This window comes from Chamaea fasciata, unplaced genomic scaffold (genome assembly GCF_029207755.1).
Source record: "Chamaea fasciata isolate MVZ Bird 193981 ecotype frontalis unplaced genomic scaffold, bChaFas1.0.hap1 SCAF_334, whole genome shotgun sequence".
NCBI lineage: Eukaryota > Metazoa > Chordata > Aves > Passeriformes > Sylviidae > Chamaea > Chamaea fasciata.
Genome location: NW_027094419.1, coordinates 18,529 through 32,533, shown reverse-complemented (window position 1 = coordinate 32,533; position 14,005 = coordinate 18,529). Strand labels below are relative to the sequence as shown.

At 55.3% G+C, this 14,005-nt stretch overlaps 1 long non-coding RNA gene across 1 annotated transcript; it reads right to left on the bottom strand.

Annotated features, from left to right (window-relative positions):
- Positions 1 to 2,839: 2,839 nt before the first annotated feature.
- LOC136305240 (uncharacterized) lies at positions 2,840 to 6,102 on the bottom strand. Its single transcript, XR_010725184.1, has 3 exons — positions 5,877 to 6,102; positions 5,653 to 5,781; positions 2,840 to 3,616 (listed from the first exon to the last, which is right to left on the bottom strand). It is a non-coding gene; the product is annotated as an uncharacterized lncRNA (long non-coding RNA).
- Between the last annotated feature and the right edge of the window lie 7,903 nt (positions 6,103 to 14,005).

Sequence of the window (14,005 nt, the reverse complement as noted above, 5' to 3'; positions counted from 1 at the left end):
TTGCTTGGTAATTAGCATTTTGTGTTTATCAAGCACAGCATTAGGTTCCTATTTACGTGTCAGTAATTTGATATGTTATTCCTAGTTAGTTCTGATTCACTTCACCAGATCTTGACTTAACTTTGAGTCACGTTTCTTCTGCCTGTTTTGCAAATAGACTTAATGCTTTTCCTGTAACTTTGTATTGAAATATTAATCATAAACTAATCATGATAAATCAAGTTGATTTTTTGGTCTACTAAAATCTTGTGACTACCTTGCAGGTAGGAAGAGTTGGGACCAAACAGTGTAAGGAAGTTGACTGTAGAAGCTGCAGATTGTCCAGCAAAAGCTGAGTGTGCGGCTGTGACACTTAGCAAGGCTGGAAAGAGTTCCTGTGTGGACAGTGAATGTTAGAGTCAGCTGAGCTTTCAAGGTATGAATGTAGCAAGGAAAGGATCAAATGAAAAGCATTGGTGACGTGAGATTGTATTTGAGCCCCTTCCGACGACCACACGTGCTCTTGGTTTTGTCAAATTCTGTGTGTAACCAAGTACAGTAGTTTCCCTGGTTATTTTGCAGGTAGATACAATACTCCAAGCTCTGGAGACAAGACTGACGACTATTGAGTCATTTGTGGTTGGTCTGCATGGGCAGGTCTGAGAGGAAATACGTGTTGAACGGCAGGAGAACGGCGAATGTGAAACTTGGCCCCGTAATCCTCTGGCATCTGTGGGAATGTTGCAGAGGTCATGAAAGAGCCGAAAGCCATGGGTGGTCTGTGCTGCACGGGAGCAGCGCTGACCAAGGCTGTGTCCCAGCCAAGGAGATCCCCTTGTGTCCCTTGAGAGGGTACCCCAGGGGTTTTGTTCTTAATAAAGACTTCTGAGGAGTAGATCTGTAGACTTCTGGTTTAATGGAAGTATTTATTGAAATTTTTGTCTCTGAAAGCAAAGCGTTTATCTCCTGACTTCCCTGCTATTCAGTATCTACTGAACTGGGCGTGCATTTTCCTAAGCTAATGAGAAACCTCCCTGTGATTCTGTAATTTGCAAAGGAGCAGCATTAAGTTGCTTTTTCTTGTCTCCATAGCTTTAGCTTGATTTGTGTTCAAAGACAGGAATGACTCAAGAACTGTATGTGGTGACTTGTTAGTTTGGTGGGGTCTTTTTGGGCTAAAATATGATCTAAGAAAAGGCTTTTTTGCAGCATTAGATAAATGCTTTTGCATGAGGTGTTGAAGATCAGTTGTTTGACAACTTCAAAGGGAGGCAAACCAAACCAGGCTGATGGCCACACTCCTTTAAGCAAGGCTTGGTATATATTTGAGCAATTATTTCAGCAGGTTTTTTGATGTGAATGCAGCTATTTTGGGTGAGTTTGCTTTTCTGTGCATCCAACTAATTGTCAGTGTTTCTCCTACCGATCGAGTGTTCCACCTAGTGTTTTTCAATAAAAGCAAGCAGTTGTATTAAGCAAGAATAATCTCAAAAAGGTTTCTGGGTTGTTTGTTTTTTTTTGTTTTGTTTTGTTTTTGTTTTGTTACCCAACACTACTTAGCTTTACTACTGTGAGTTTTAAAGTCTTCTCCAAAAACTTGGAATGAATTTGCCCATTCTGCCTCACTGGTAGGCACTGTATCTCTTAGGCCAGTGAAGATGGAGGTGAGAAGCTTTTCTGTTTTGATGTAGTGCTCCAATTCAGTCCATAGTGATGGTCTCAGATCCTTTTTTGGTCAGGTAACTAAAACATTTTGTTATTGACTTACCTGCAAGCCAGAGGAGCTTACATTACTTGAGTGTAATTTGTGAGGCAGTTTCTGCTCTAACAAGTTTTTGAATGCTGCTCAACAGCAACAGACCTCATTCTGGATGTTTCAAGGTGAGAGAGGAGATGGTCACATCCCAGGAGCCTGATTTTGGAATGCTTTATGGATTTGGCGAAGTAGCTTTTATTCTGGGGTTTCCATAGTCTGCCCATGGCAGGTCCAGCCTGTGCTTGAACTTGGCGCCCTCAGTCCACAGGGAAACGGGCCTTTGGGGAAGTTCTTCCAGCTCTACCTAATGCTTTATGAATGATGATGATTTTGTGCAAGTAGGCGGTTCATTCTGACCCATTTTCTTTTCTCTCCTTGCAGACTGTACCTGCTGAAAGGCTGAGGTGGGACCAGGATCTGCAAAATCTCTGACTCTCCGTGTCTTCCTGAGGCTGAAGCCATGTTTATTGGCAACGATGACATAGTGGAAGATGCTAAAGATTGAAAACTTTGGCTTTTTCCCCCTGAATCCCTAGACATTGTCTGCAGCTGTGGCCTGTATATGTCTTAAAAGAGTTTCCGGGCTTAAAAAGGTTTTTACATTCTGCAGTAGTTATCTATAACTCAATTTAAAAAGAATCATGCTATATCAATGTGGTGTTAATTACTCTGAGTTGGTTAATTAAAGCAAATCACTGATAAGGGGTTTGAGCAACCCTGGGATGGCCCTTGGAGCTGGCAGCTCTTATTTAATTTCTCTTTATTCCTTTAATGTCTTTCAATTACTTCTTAAGCAATTACTGCAATTAGGATATACAATAAGGACAACAGTATTTCTGCCCTGCTGGATTGGGAAATTCAAGCCCAGTTCCTTGGAGAGATTGAGGGGATGGGGAGCTGAGCCTCAGGCGTGGTTTTGACAGTGGGAATTTGGTGAGGAAGAAAAGAGAAATTCCTCGAGAAAGTGGTTAATGCCAGTTCTGCTGGTTTTGGCTGCTCCTACCCCAAAAAAAACCCATCCTGTTTAAACGGGACTTGGAGAAGCAGCAGGATGTGCCGAGGGACCTGTGCTGGGACCCCCAAACCCTGGTCAGGGATGCTGGGAAACGCCAGCTTCACAGGAACACTACAGAGGGGCTGTGCTGGGACCTCTCAAATTGCAGTCAGAGATACTGGGTACTGCTGTACCTTTGGGACACTACTGAGAGGCTCCACTGCCTGAGCCAGAGAGTTCTCCCATTATTTTCTGTCATGCTTAGAATCTGGCACGTCATTATAGCCCCACAAGCTGAAAATCCCATCTGATCAGTTGGAGTCACAGACGATCACACAGAAGCCAGTCTGGGAGAGGAAGTGAGCTGTTGCATAAATTTATTTTTCCCAATGCGTCTTGAATTTATACCACAATCTCTCATCTCTCCTCAGACCCCATATCCTTGAGTTTTGAGTTTTCTCATAAAGAATTTTCTCCCTACGCTGGACAACAATTCCTAGGCACCGCGGGGAGCGGTGGGGTTTGGGGGGTCCTGGTACCAGCACGGGTGTTGCCTGCACCCTGGCCCGTTCCAGACAGCACAAAGAAATCGCCACCGCCGTCCTCTCGTGCCCAGAGCTCCGGCAGGACCCCAGCGCAGCACCGGCTGCAGGCGGAGCAGGAGAGGCTCGTGCCGTCCGCAGTGATCCTGATCCCTGGCTCTGAGACCCACAGCCCGCCCACAGCGGGAGAGGCGGCACCGCTCGGAAGGTCGTACAGCCGCCGAGAACACTAGGTGAGGCCAACAGATGCTTTCTCGCTTCCCAGGCTAAGAGAAGCACTTTCCGTGCTGGAAAGAGCTTCTCTGCAGCAAATGCTGCTTGTTTACTTTAGGACAGAAGGTGCTCCTAGAACAAAAGAACAAAAGACTAGAACAAAACTCCTATACGTTCATTGACTTTCCAGAGCCCTGTTGATTTGCCCAAGCAATCCCCTGCTTAATGGAAACATGCATCTCCCTACTGCCCTTGTCTCAAGGGTCGGCAGGGGAGAAGATCCCACTTCAGGCTCCCACAACCCATCTCCAGGTTTCTCTCTAAGCCCTCCCGGTGTAGCAATGTGTCTGAATAACTTGGGCCATTTCCTGTATCAGCCAAACTGTTTGTAGTGAAGATGACACCTGCAGTCTTCTTTTCCAGAGTTCGCAGGAATTCATCAAGGCTACAGGAACAACAACAGCTCTAAAAATAAGAGCCTAGGAAAGCCTCTCCAAGAAATGCAAAACTCAGATAGGAGACACATAGCACGGTGATGGACACTTAACCAATTAAGTGCCCTGAAAGATGTGTGCGTGCGTTCCTGCCTTCCTGCCTGCCCGCCTGATGGAGAAATAACTTAGCCGACTGAGAGAGACACCTGTACCCATGAAGAGTAGTGCTAGAAACTGGAACTGTAGCTTTATGTACACAAGAAAGTAGCTGCTGTTAGAAGCATGTTGTTTCCTTAATTTCAGCAGCCCATTTTCCCCCTGTATCCCTGTGGCTACCTGCTCCACCTGCAGAACAGAACCAGCACCCAGCCAGCAGCTCCTCAGTCCTGGCAGGTCAGCGGCACTTCCAGGAGCACACCAGGCTGGCAGGAAACTGCCCAAAGGGCACTCAGCCCTAGACCCTTCAAACCCTCCAAAGTAGCTTGGCCAGGGGGCAGGGTCAGCACCAAAGACACAGACACCAACCTCAGGAGCTCAGGGTCTTTGGCGACAGCTCAGAGCAGCCAAGAACCTCCCAAGGAGAAGCTCAGCAATGCTCCCCAGCACTGCTACCCAAGGTGACCTACAGGGACTGAGATCCAGCACCAGGGACCCTGAGCCTTACCCCCAGCAGCTGGGAATCCCCTGTCACAACCCAGCCCTGGAGAGCCCCCCCAGAACTGGCAATTCCCGCGGGTGCGTCCGCCCGCAGGCCAAGAGGCTCCGGCTGTGCCGGGACAGGGCCCAGGTCGGGCAAATGCTGCAATAAACAGGCGCACACAACTCCCACGGTGGGAACAGCTGGGCTCAGCCTCCTCCGGCGTCGCACCAAAGCCGGGCCAGGGCTTCAGGAGCAATGCAGGAGCTGCCTTTGGCCCCGCTCCTCCCAACAAGGCCACAGGACTCATCTCAGGGCCCTGTCCGGCCTCTGAACACAGAAAGGTCAAGCCATGTTTCACTAATGAGCACGGACCTAGCCCAGAACACTAATGATCCTGGCTACCGCACTGCCGACAGGATACAAACACAACATCTGGGTTGAAGGCTCACCCAGAGGTCAGCTTTGCCTCAAGACTCTGCTTCAGGCCTCAGGCCTTCAGGAAGTCCCAAGCTGCTTGAACCTCTGCGCAAAGCCTGCTCCCATCTCCTGTGGAACCTCACAGATCAGGCAGCACTTCCTCGGCCCACTCCTGAGGCTATTTAGCCTGCCAGCAAAGAGCAGGGGCTGACCTGGGAATGACAGAAGGCAGGGAGGGGAAAGGACCCTTTTGCTTCCATCCAGAAAGCCAAAGGCCGTCAAAAAACCCTCTGGTGAACACCTGAGCAGCACCAGGAGATGAAAGGCCTGGCACTCCTGACTCCCAGAGCTCCCAGGCCTGCCTTGCCCCTCACCTTCAGCCCCCGTCTTGGACAGCAAGGCAATCCCAGGGACAGAAATCCAGGCTCCTGCTGCTCCTGGACGGAGGCACCCAACAGCTCTGTGCTGACTGAACATGGCAGCAAAATCAGGATGCTGCTCTTCCTTGGGCAAAACTCCAGCCACTAAAAAGCTGGAATGCAGGACAACCCTGCCTCTCCACCGGGGCACTTGGATCCAGCCCTACTGACACATGGACATTTGAGACAGGAATCCATAACCCTCCGTGAAATCACAGCACAGCCTCCAGGTGTTTTCCTGTTCGTGTCCTCACTTACCTGGCATAGGCTTCTTCCAAGGCTTTGCAGACACTTTGCCTCTAGCCAAAAAGATTAACATCGCCTTCTTTCCTGCTTTCAAGAAGTCACAGCAAGTCATCCTGGTCCCATGTTCCACATCAGATTCTCCTGTAAAAAGAAAGATATTTTTTCTGTTCAGATCCTTTCTCAAGCTATCAAGAAAACCAGGATCCCACATGCACTCCCAGAAATTCTCTCAACACCATTTGCTGCTTCTGTCTCTGCCAGGGCACCAACAAGTCCTGGGACACTTCTTGTTCCCTGCTGGCCAGTGACCATGAGCGATAAAAGAAGGCACCAGTATTGCTGCTAATTTTACAGCCACAGGCTTTGAACTTTCCACAAGTTAAAAGCAGAAGCAGACACTCCTCATCGGGCTCGAGTTCTCGGTTCCTGGCCCAGGAGACGCGCGGCCGCAGCTGCTCGAGCTTCTCTACCACTGCAGAGCACACCGAACACGGCAGGCGCGCGGCAGGTCACGAACAAGCGACTTCTCCAATCCCGGCCCCGGAGAGGCGTGGCCGCCGCTCCTCGAGCTCCTCCGCCTCTGCACAGCGCTGCACGCACGGCAGGAGCACCGGAAGTGACGAAACAGCGAGGCCACGCTTCCCGGCCCGGGAGACGCGTGTCTGCCGCTCCTCGAGGATCTCAGCCGCCGCAAAGCACGCCGAGCAGGTAAGCGCACTGCAGATAATGAATAAGTGAAATCTTGCTTCCCAGCCCCGAAAATGCACTTTCGGTGCTGGAGGAGCTTCTCTGCTTCTGGAGAGCAGGGAAACCGCGCCCAGCCGCTGTTCGCAGCCAGCCTGCGGCGTGCCGCCGTAGAAAGCACTAGGCGCTGCCAAAAGCCGCTTTCTCGCTTCCCAGGCTAGGAGAAGCACCTTCCGTGCTGCAAACAGCTTCTCTGCTTGTGGAGAGCTCGGAAACCACGCCTAGCCGCTGTTCGCAGCCAGCCTGCGGCGTGCCGCCGTAGAAAGCACTAGGCGCTGCCAAAAGCCGCTTTCACGCTTCCCAGGCTAGGAGAAGCACCTTCCGTGCTGCAAACAGCTTCTCTGCTTGTGGAGAGCTCGGAAACCGCGCCTAGCCGCTGTTCGCAGCCAGCCTGCAGCGTACAGCCTCCGAGAGCACTAGCCGCGGCCAAAAGGCGCTTTCTCGCTTCCCAGGCTAAGAGAAGCACTTTCCGTGCTGCAAACAGCTTCTCAGCTTCTGAAGAGCTCAGAAACCGCGGCGAGCCGCTGCTCGCAGCCAGCCTGCAGCGTGCAGCCTCTGAGAGCAGTAGGCGCGGCCAAAAGGCGCTGTCTCGCTTCCCAGGCTAAGAGAAGCGTTTTCCGTGCTGCAAACAGCTTCTCTGCTTGTGGAGAACTCAGAAACCGCGCCGAGAGGCTGCTCGCAGCCAGCCTGCAGCGTGCAGCCTCCGACAGCACTATGCGCGGCCAAAAGACGCTTTCTCGCTTCCCAGGCTAAGAGAAGCACTTTCCGTGCTGCAAACAGCTTCTCTGCTTGTGGAGAGCTCGAAACCGCGCCTAGCCGCTGTTCGCGGCCAGCCTGCCGCGTACCGCTGGAGAAAGCACTAGGCGTGGCCAAAAGGCGCTTTCTCACTTCCCAGGCTAGGAGAAGCACTTTCCGTGCTGCAAACAGCTTCTCTGCCTGTGGAGAGCTCGGAAACAGCGTTTAACGCTTTTCCAAGCCTGCCTGCGAGCGAACCGGCGGAGAGTGCACTGGGCGCGGCCAAACGGCGTTTTCTCGCTTCCCAGGCTAGGAGAAGCACTTTCCGTGCTGCAAACAGCTTCTCTGCCTGTGGAGAGCTCGGAAACAGCGTTTAACGCTGTTCCAAGCCTGCCTGCAAGCGAACCGCCGGAGAGTGCACTGGGCGCGGCCAAACGGCGTTTTCTCGCTTCCCAGGCTAGGAGAAGCACTTTCCGTGCTGCAAACAGCTTCTCTGCCTGTGGAGAGCACGGAAACAGCGTTTAACGCTGTTCCAAGCCTGCCTGCAAGCGAACGGCCGGAGAGTGCACTGGGCGCGGCCAAACGGCGTTTTCTCGCTTCCCAGGCTAGGAGAAGCACTTTCCGTGCTGCAAACAGCTTCTCTGCTTGTGGAGAGCTCGGAAACCACGCCTAGCCGCTGTTCGCAGCCAGCCTGCGGCGTGCCGCCGTAGAAAGCACTAGGCGCTGCCAAAAGCCGCTTTCTCGCTTCCCAGGCTAGGAGAAGCACCTTCCGTGCTGCAAACAGCTTCTCTGCTTGTGGAGAGCACGGAAACCACGCCTAGCCGCTGTTCGCAGCCAGCCTGCGGCGTGCCGCCGTAGAAAGCACTAGGCGCTGCCAAAAGCCGCTTTCTCGCTTCCCAGGCTAGGAGAAGCACCTTCCGTGCTGCAAACAGCTTCTCTGCTTGTGGAGAGCTCGGAAACCGCGCCTTGCCGCTGTTCGCAGCCAGCCTGCGGCGTACAGCCTCCGAGAGCACTAGCCGCGGCCAAAAGGCGCTTTCTCACTTCCCAGGCTAAGAGAAGCACTTTCCGTGCTGCAAACAGCTTCTCAGCTTCTGAAGAGCTCAGAAACCGCGGCGAGCCGCTGCTCGCAGCCAGCCTGCAGCGTGCAGCCTCTGAGAGCAGTAGGCGCGGCCAAAAGGCGCTGTCTCGCTTCCCAGGCTAAGAGAAGCGTTTTCCGTGCTGCAAACAGCTTCTCTGCTTGTGGAGAACTCAGAAACCGCGCCGAGAGGCTGCTCGCAGCCAGCCTGCAGCGTGCAGCCTCCGACAGCACTATGCGCGGCCAAAAGACGCTTTCTCGCTTCCCAGGCTAAGAGAAGCACTTTCCGTGCTGCAAACAGCTTCTCTGCTTGTGGAGAGCTCGAAACCGCGCCTAGCCGCTGTTCGCGGCCAGCCTGCAAGCGAACCGCCGGAGAGTGCACTAGGCGCGGCCAAACGGCGTTTTCTCGCTTCCCAGGCTAGGAGAAGCACTTTCCGTGCTGCAAACAGCTTCTCTGCCTGTGGAGAGCTCGGAAACAGCGTTTAACGCTGTTCCAAGCCTGCCTGCGAGCGAACCGGCGGAGAGTGCACTGGGCGCGGCCAAACGGCGTTTTCTCGCTTCCCAGGCTAGGAGAAGCACTTTCCGTGCTGCAAACAGCTTCTCTGCCTGTGGAGAGCTCGGAAACAGCGTTTAACGCTGTTCCAAGCCTGCCTGCAAGCGAACCGCCGGAGAGTGCACTGGGCGCGGCCAAACGGCGTTTTCTCGCTTCCCAGGCTAGGAGAAGCACTTTCCGTGCTGCAAACAGCTTCTCTGCCTGTGGAGAGCTCGGAAACAGCGTTTAACGCTGTTCCAAGCCTGCCTGCAAGCGAACCGCCGGAGAGTGCACTGGGCGCGGCCAAACGGCGTTTTCTCGCTTCCAGGCTAGGAGAAGCACTTTCCGTGCTGCAAACAGCTTCTCTGCCTATGGAGTGCTCGGAAACAGCGTTTAACGCTGTTCCAAGCCTGCCTGCAAGCGAACCGCCGGAGAGTGCACTAGGCGCGGCCAAACGGCGTTTTCTCGCTTCCCAGGCTAGGAGAAGCACTTTCCGTGCTGCAAACAGCTTCTCTGCCTGTGGAGAGCTCGGAAACAGCGTTTAACGCTGTTCCAAGCCTGCCTGCAAGCGAACCGCCGGAGAGTGCACTGGGCGCGGCCAAACGGCGTTTTCTCGCTTCCCAGGCTAGGAGAAGCACTTTCCGTGCTGCAAACAGCTTCTCTGCCTGTGGAGAGCTCGGAAACCACGCCTAGCCGCTGTTCGCAGCCAGCCTGCGGCGTGCCGCCGTAGAAAGCACTAGGCGCTGCCAAAAGCCGCTTTCTCGCTTCCCAGGCTAGGAGAAGCACCTTCCGTGCTGCAAACAGCTTCTCTGCTTGTGGAGAGCTCGGAAACCGCGCCTAGCCGCTGTTCGCAGCCAGCCTGCGGCGTACAGCCTCCGAGAGCACTAGCCGCGGCCAAAAGGCGCTTTCTCGCTTCCCAGGCTAAGAGAAGCACTTTCCGTGCTGCAAACAGCTTCTCAGCTTCTGAAGAGCTCAGAAACCGCGGCGAGCCGCTGCTCGCAGCCAGCCTGCAGCGTGCAGCCTCTGAGAGCAGTAGGCGCGGCCAAAAGGCGCTGTCTCGCTTCCCAGGCTAAGAGAAGCGTTTTCCGTGCTGCAAACAGCTTCTCTGCTTGTGGAGAACTCAGAAACCGCGCCGAGAGGCTGCTCGCAGCCAGCCTGCAGCGTGCAGCCTCCGACAGCACTATGCGCGGCCAAAAGACGCTTTCTCGCTTCCCAGGCTAAGAGAAGCACTTTCCGTGCTGCAAACAGCTTCTCTGCTTGTGGAGAGCTCGAAACCGCGCCTAGCCGCTGTTCGCGGCCAGCCTGCAAGCGAACCGCCGGAGAGTGCACTAGGCGCGGCCAAACGGCGTTTTCTCGCTTCCCAGGCTAGGAGAAGCACTTTCCGTGCTGCAAACAGCTTCTCTGCCTGTGGAGAGCTCGGAAACAGCGTTTAACGCTGTTCCAAGCCTGCCTGCAAGCGAACCGCCGGAGAGTGCACTGGGCGCGGCCAAACGGCATTTTCTCGCTTCCCAGGCTAGGAGAAGCACTTTCCGTGCTGCAAACAGCTTCTCTGCCTGTGGAGAGCTCGGAAACAGCGTTTAACGCTGTTCCAAGCCTGCCTGCGAGCGAACCGCCGGAGAGTGCACTAAGCGCAGCCAAACGGCGTTCTCTCTCGCTTCCCAGGCTAGGAGAAGCGTTTTCCGTGCTGCAAACAGCTTCTCTGCCTGTGGAGAGCTCGGAAACAGCGTTTAACGCTGTTCCAAGCCTGCCTGCAAGCGAACCGGCGGAGAGTGCACTGGGCGCGGCCAAACGGCGTTTTCTCGCTTCCCAGGCTAGGAGAAGCACTTTCCGTGCTGCAAACAGCTTCTCTGCCTGTGGAGAGCTCGGAAACAGCGTTTAACGCTGTTTCAAGCCTGCCTGCAAGCGAACCGCCGGAGAGTGCACTGGGCGCGGCCAAACGGCGTTTTCTCGCTTCCCAGGCTAGGAGAAGCACTTTCCGTGCTGCAAACAGCTTCTCTGCCTGTGGAGAGCTCGGAAACCACGCCTAGCCGCTGTTCGCAGCCAGCCTGCGGCGTGCCGCCGTAGAAAGCACTAGGCGCTGCCAAAAGCCGCTTTCTCGCTTCCCAGGCTAGGAGAAGCACCTTCCGTGCTGCAAACAGCTTCTCTGCTTGTGGAGAGCTCGGAAACCGCGCCTAGCCGCTGTTCGCAGCCAGCCTGCGGCGTACAGCCTCCGAGAGCACTAGCCGCGGCCAAAAGGCGCTTTCTCGCTTCCCAGGCTAAGAGAAGCACTTTCCGTGCTGCAAACAGCTTCTCAGCTTCTGAAGAGCTCAGAAACCGCGGCGAGCCGCTGCTCGCAGCCAGCCTGCAGCGTGCAGCCTCTGAGAGCAGTAGGCGCGGCCAAAAGGCGCTGTCTCGCTTCCCAGGCTAAGAGAAGCGTTTTCCGTGCTGCAAACAGCTTCTCTGCTTGTGGAGAACTCAGAAACCGCGCCGAGAGGCTGCTCGCAGCCAGCCTGCAGCGTGCAGCCTCCGACAGCACTATGCGCGGCCAAAAGACGCTTTCTCGCTTCCCAGGCTAAGAGAAGCACTTTCCGTGCTGCAAACAGCTTCTCTGCTTGTGGAGAGCTCGAAACCGCGCCTAGCCGCTGTTCGCGGCCAGCCTGCAAGCGAACCGCCGGAGAGTGCACTGGGCGCGGCCAAACGGCGTTTTCTCGCTTCCCAGGCTAGGAGAAGCACTTTCCGTGCTGCAAACAGCTTCTCTGCCTGTGGAGAGCTCGGAAACAGCGTTTAACGCTGTTCCAAGCCTGCCTGCAAGCGAACCGCCGGAGAGTGCACTGGGCGCGGCCAAACGGCGTTTTCTCGCTTCCCAGGCTAGGAGAAGCACTTTCCGTGCTGCAAACAGCTTCTCTGCCTGTGGAGAGCTCGGAAACAGCGTTTAACGCTGTTCCAAGCCTGCCTGCAAGCGAACCGCCGGAGAGTGCACTGGGCGCGGCCAAACGGCGTTTTCTCGCTTCCCAGGCTAGGAGAAGCACTTTCCGTGCTGCAAACAGCTTCTCTGCCTGTGGAGAGCTCGGAAACAGCGTTTAACGCTGTTCCAAGCCTGCCTGCGAGCGAACCGCCGGAGAGTGCACTGGGCGCGGCCAAACGGCGTTTTCTCGCTTCCCAGGCTAGGAGAAGCACTTTCCGTGCTGAAAACAGCTTCTCTGCCTGTGGAGAGCTCGGAAACAGCGTTTAACGCTGTTCCAAGCCTGCCTGCGAGCGAACCGGCGGAGAGTGCACTAGGCGCGGCCAAACGGCGTTTTCTCGCTTCCCAGGCTAGGAGAAGCACTTTCCGTGCTGCAAACAGCTTCTCTGCCTGTGGAGAGCTCGGAAACAGCGTTTAACGCTGTTCCAAGCCTGCCTGCGAGCGAACCGCCGGAGAGTGCACTGGGCGCGGCCAAACGGCGTTTTCTCGCTTCCCAGGCTAGGAGAAGCACTTTCCGTGCTGCAAACAGCTTCTCTGCCTGTGGAGAGCTCGGAAACAGCGTTTAACGCTGTTCCAAGCCTGCCTGCGAGCGAACCGCCGGAGAGTGCACTGGGCGCGGCCAAACGGCGTTTTCTCGCTTCCCAGGCTAGGAGAAGCACTTTCCGTGCTGCAAACAGCTTCTCTGCCTGTGGAGAGCTCGGAAACAGCGTTTAACGCTGTTCCAAGCCTGCCTGCGAGCGAACCGCCCGAGAGTGCACGAGGCGCGGCCAAACGGCGTTTTCTCGCTTCCCAGGCTAGGAGAAGCACTTTCCGTGCTGCAAACAGCTTCTCTGCCTGTGGAGAGCTCGGAAACAGCGTTTAACGCTGTTCCAAGCCTGCCTGCAAGCGAACCGCCGGAGAGTGCACTAGGCGCGGCCAAACGGCGTTTTCTCGCTTCCCAGGCTAGGAGAAGCAATTTCCGTGCTGCAAACAGCTTCTCTGCCTGTGGAGAGCTCGGAAACAGCGTTTGACGCTGTTCCAAGCCTGCCTGCAAGCGAACCGCCGGAGAGTGCACTGGGCGCGGCCAAACGGCGTTTTCCTCGCTTCCCAGGCTAGGAGAAGCACTTTCCGTGCTGCAAACAGCTTCTCTGCTTGTGGGGAGCACGGAAACAGCGTTTGACGCTGTTCCAAGCCTGCCTGCAAGCGAACCGGCGGAGAGTGCACTAGACGCGGCCAAACGGCGTTTTCTCGCTTCCCAGGCTAGGAGAAGCGTTTTCCGTGCTGCAAACAGCTTCTCTGCTTGTGGGGAGCTCGGAAACAGCGTTTGACGGTGTTCCAAGCCTGCCTGCAAGCGAACCGGCGGAGAGTGCACTAGACGCGGCCAAACGGCGTTTTCCTCGCTTCCCAGGCTAGGAGAAGCGTTTTCCGCGCTGCAAACAGCTTCTCTGCTTGTGGGGAGCTCGGAAACGGCGTTTGACGCTGTTCCAAGCCTGCCTGCAAGCGAACCGGCGGAGAGTGCACTAGACGCGGCCAAACGGCGTTTTCTCGCTTCCCAGGCTAGGAGAAGCGTTTTCCGTGCTGCAAACAGCTTCTCTGCTTGTGGAGAACTCAGAAACCGCGCCGAGAGGCTGCTCGCAGCCAGCCTGCAGCGTGCAGCCTCCGACAGCACTATGCGCGGCCAAAAGACGCTTTCTCGCTTCCCAGGCTAAGAGAAGCACTTTCCGTGCTGCAAACAGCTTCTCTGCTTGTGGAGAGCTCGAAACCGCGCCTAGCCGCTGTTCGCGGCCAGCCTGCAAGCGAACCGCCGGAGAGTGCACTAGGCGCGGCCAAACGGCGTTTTCTCGCTTCCCAGGCTAGGAGAAGCACTTTCCGTGCTGCAAACAGCTTCTCTGCCTGTGGAGAGCTCGGAAACAGCGTTTAACGCTGTTCCAAGCCTGCCTGCGAGCGAACCGGCGGAGAGTGCACTGGGCGCGGCCAAACGGCGTTTTCTCGCTTCCCAGGCTAGGAGAAGCACTTTCCGTGCTGCAAACAGCTTCTCTGCCTGTGGAGAGCTCGGAAACAGCGTTTAACGCTGTTCCAAGCCTGCCTGCAAGCGAACCGCCGGAGAGTGCACTGGGCGCGGCCAAACGGCGTTTTCTCGCTTCCCAGGCTAGGAGAAGCACTTTCCGTGCTGCAAACAGCTTCTCTGCCTGTGGAGAGCTCGGAAACAGCGTTTAACGCTGTTCCAAGCCTGCCTGCAAGCGAACCGCCGGAGAGTGCACTGGGCGCGGCCAAACGGCGTTTTCTCGCTTCCAGGCTAGGAGAAGCACTTTCCGTGCTGCAAACAGCTTCTCTGCCTATGGAGTGCTCGGAAACAGCG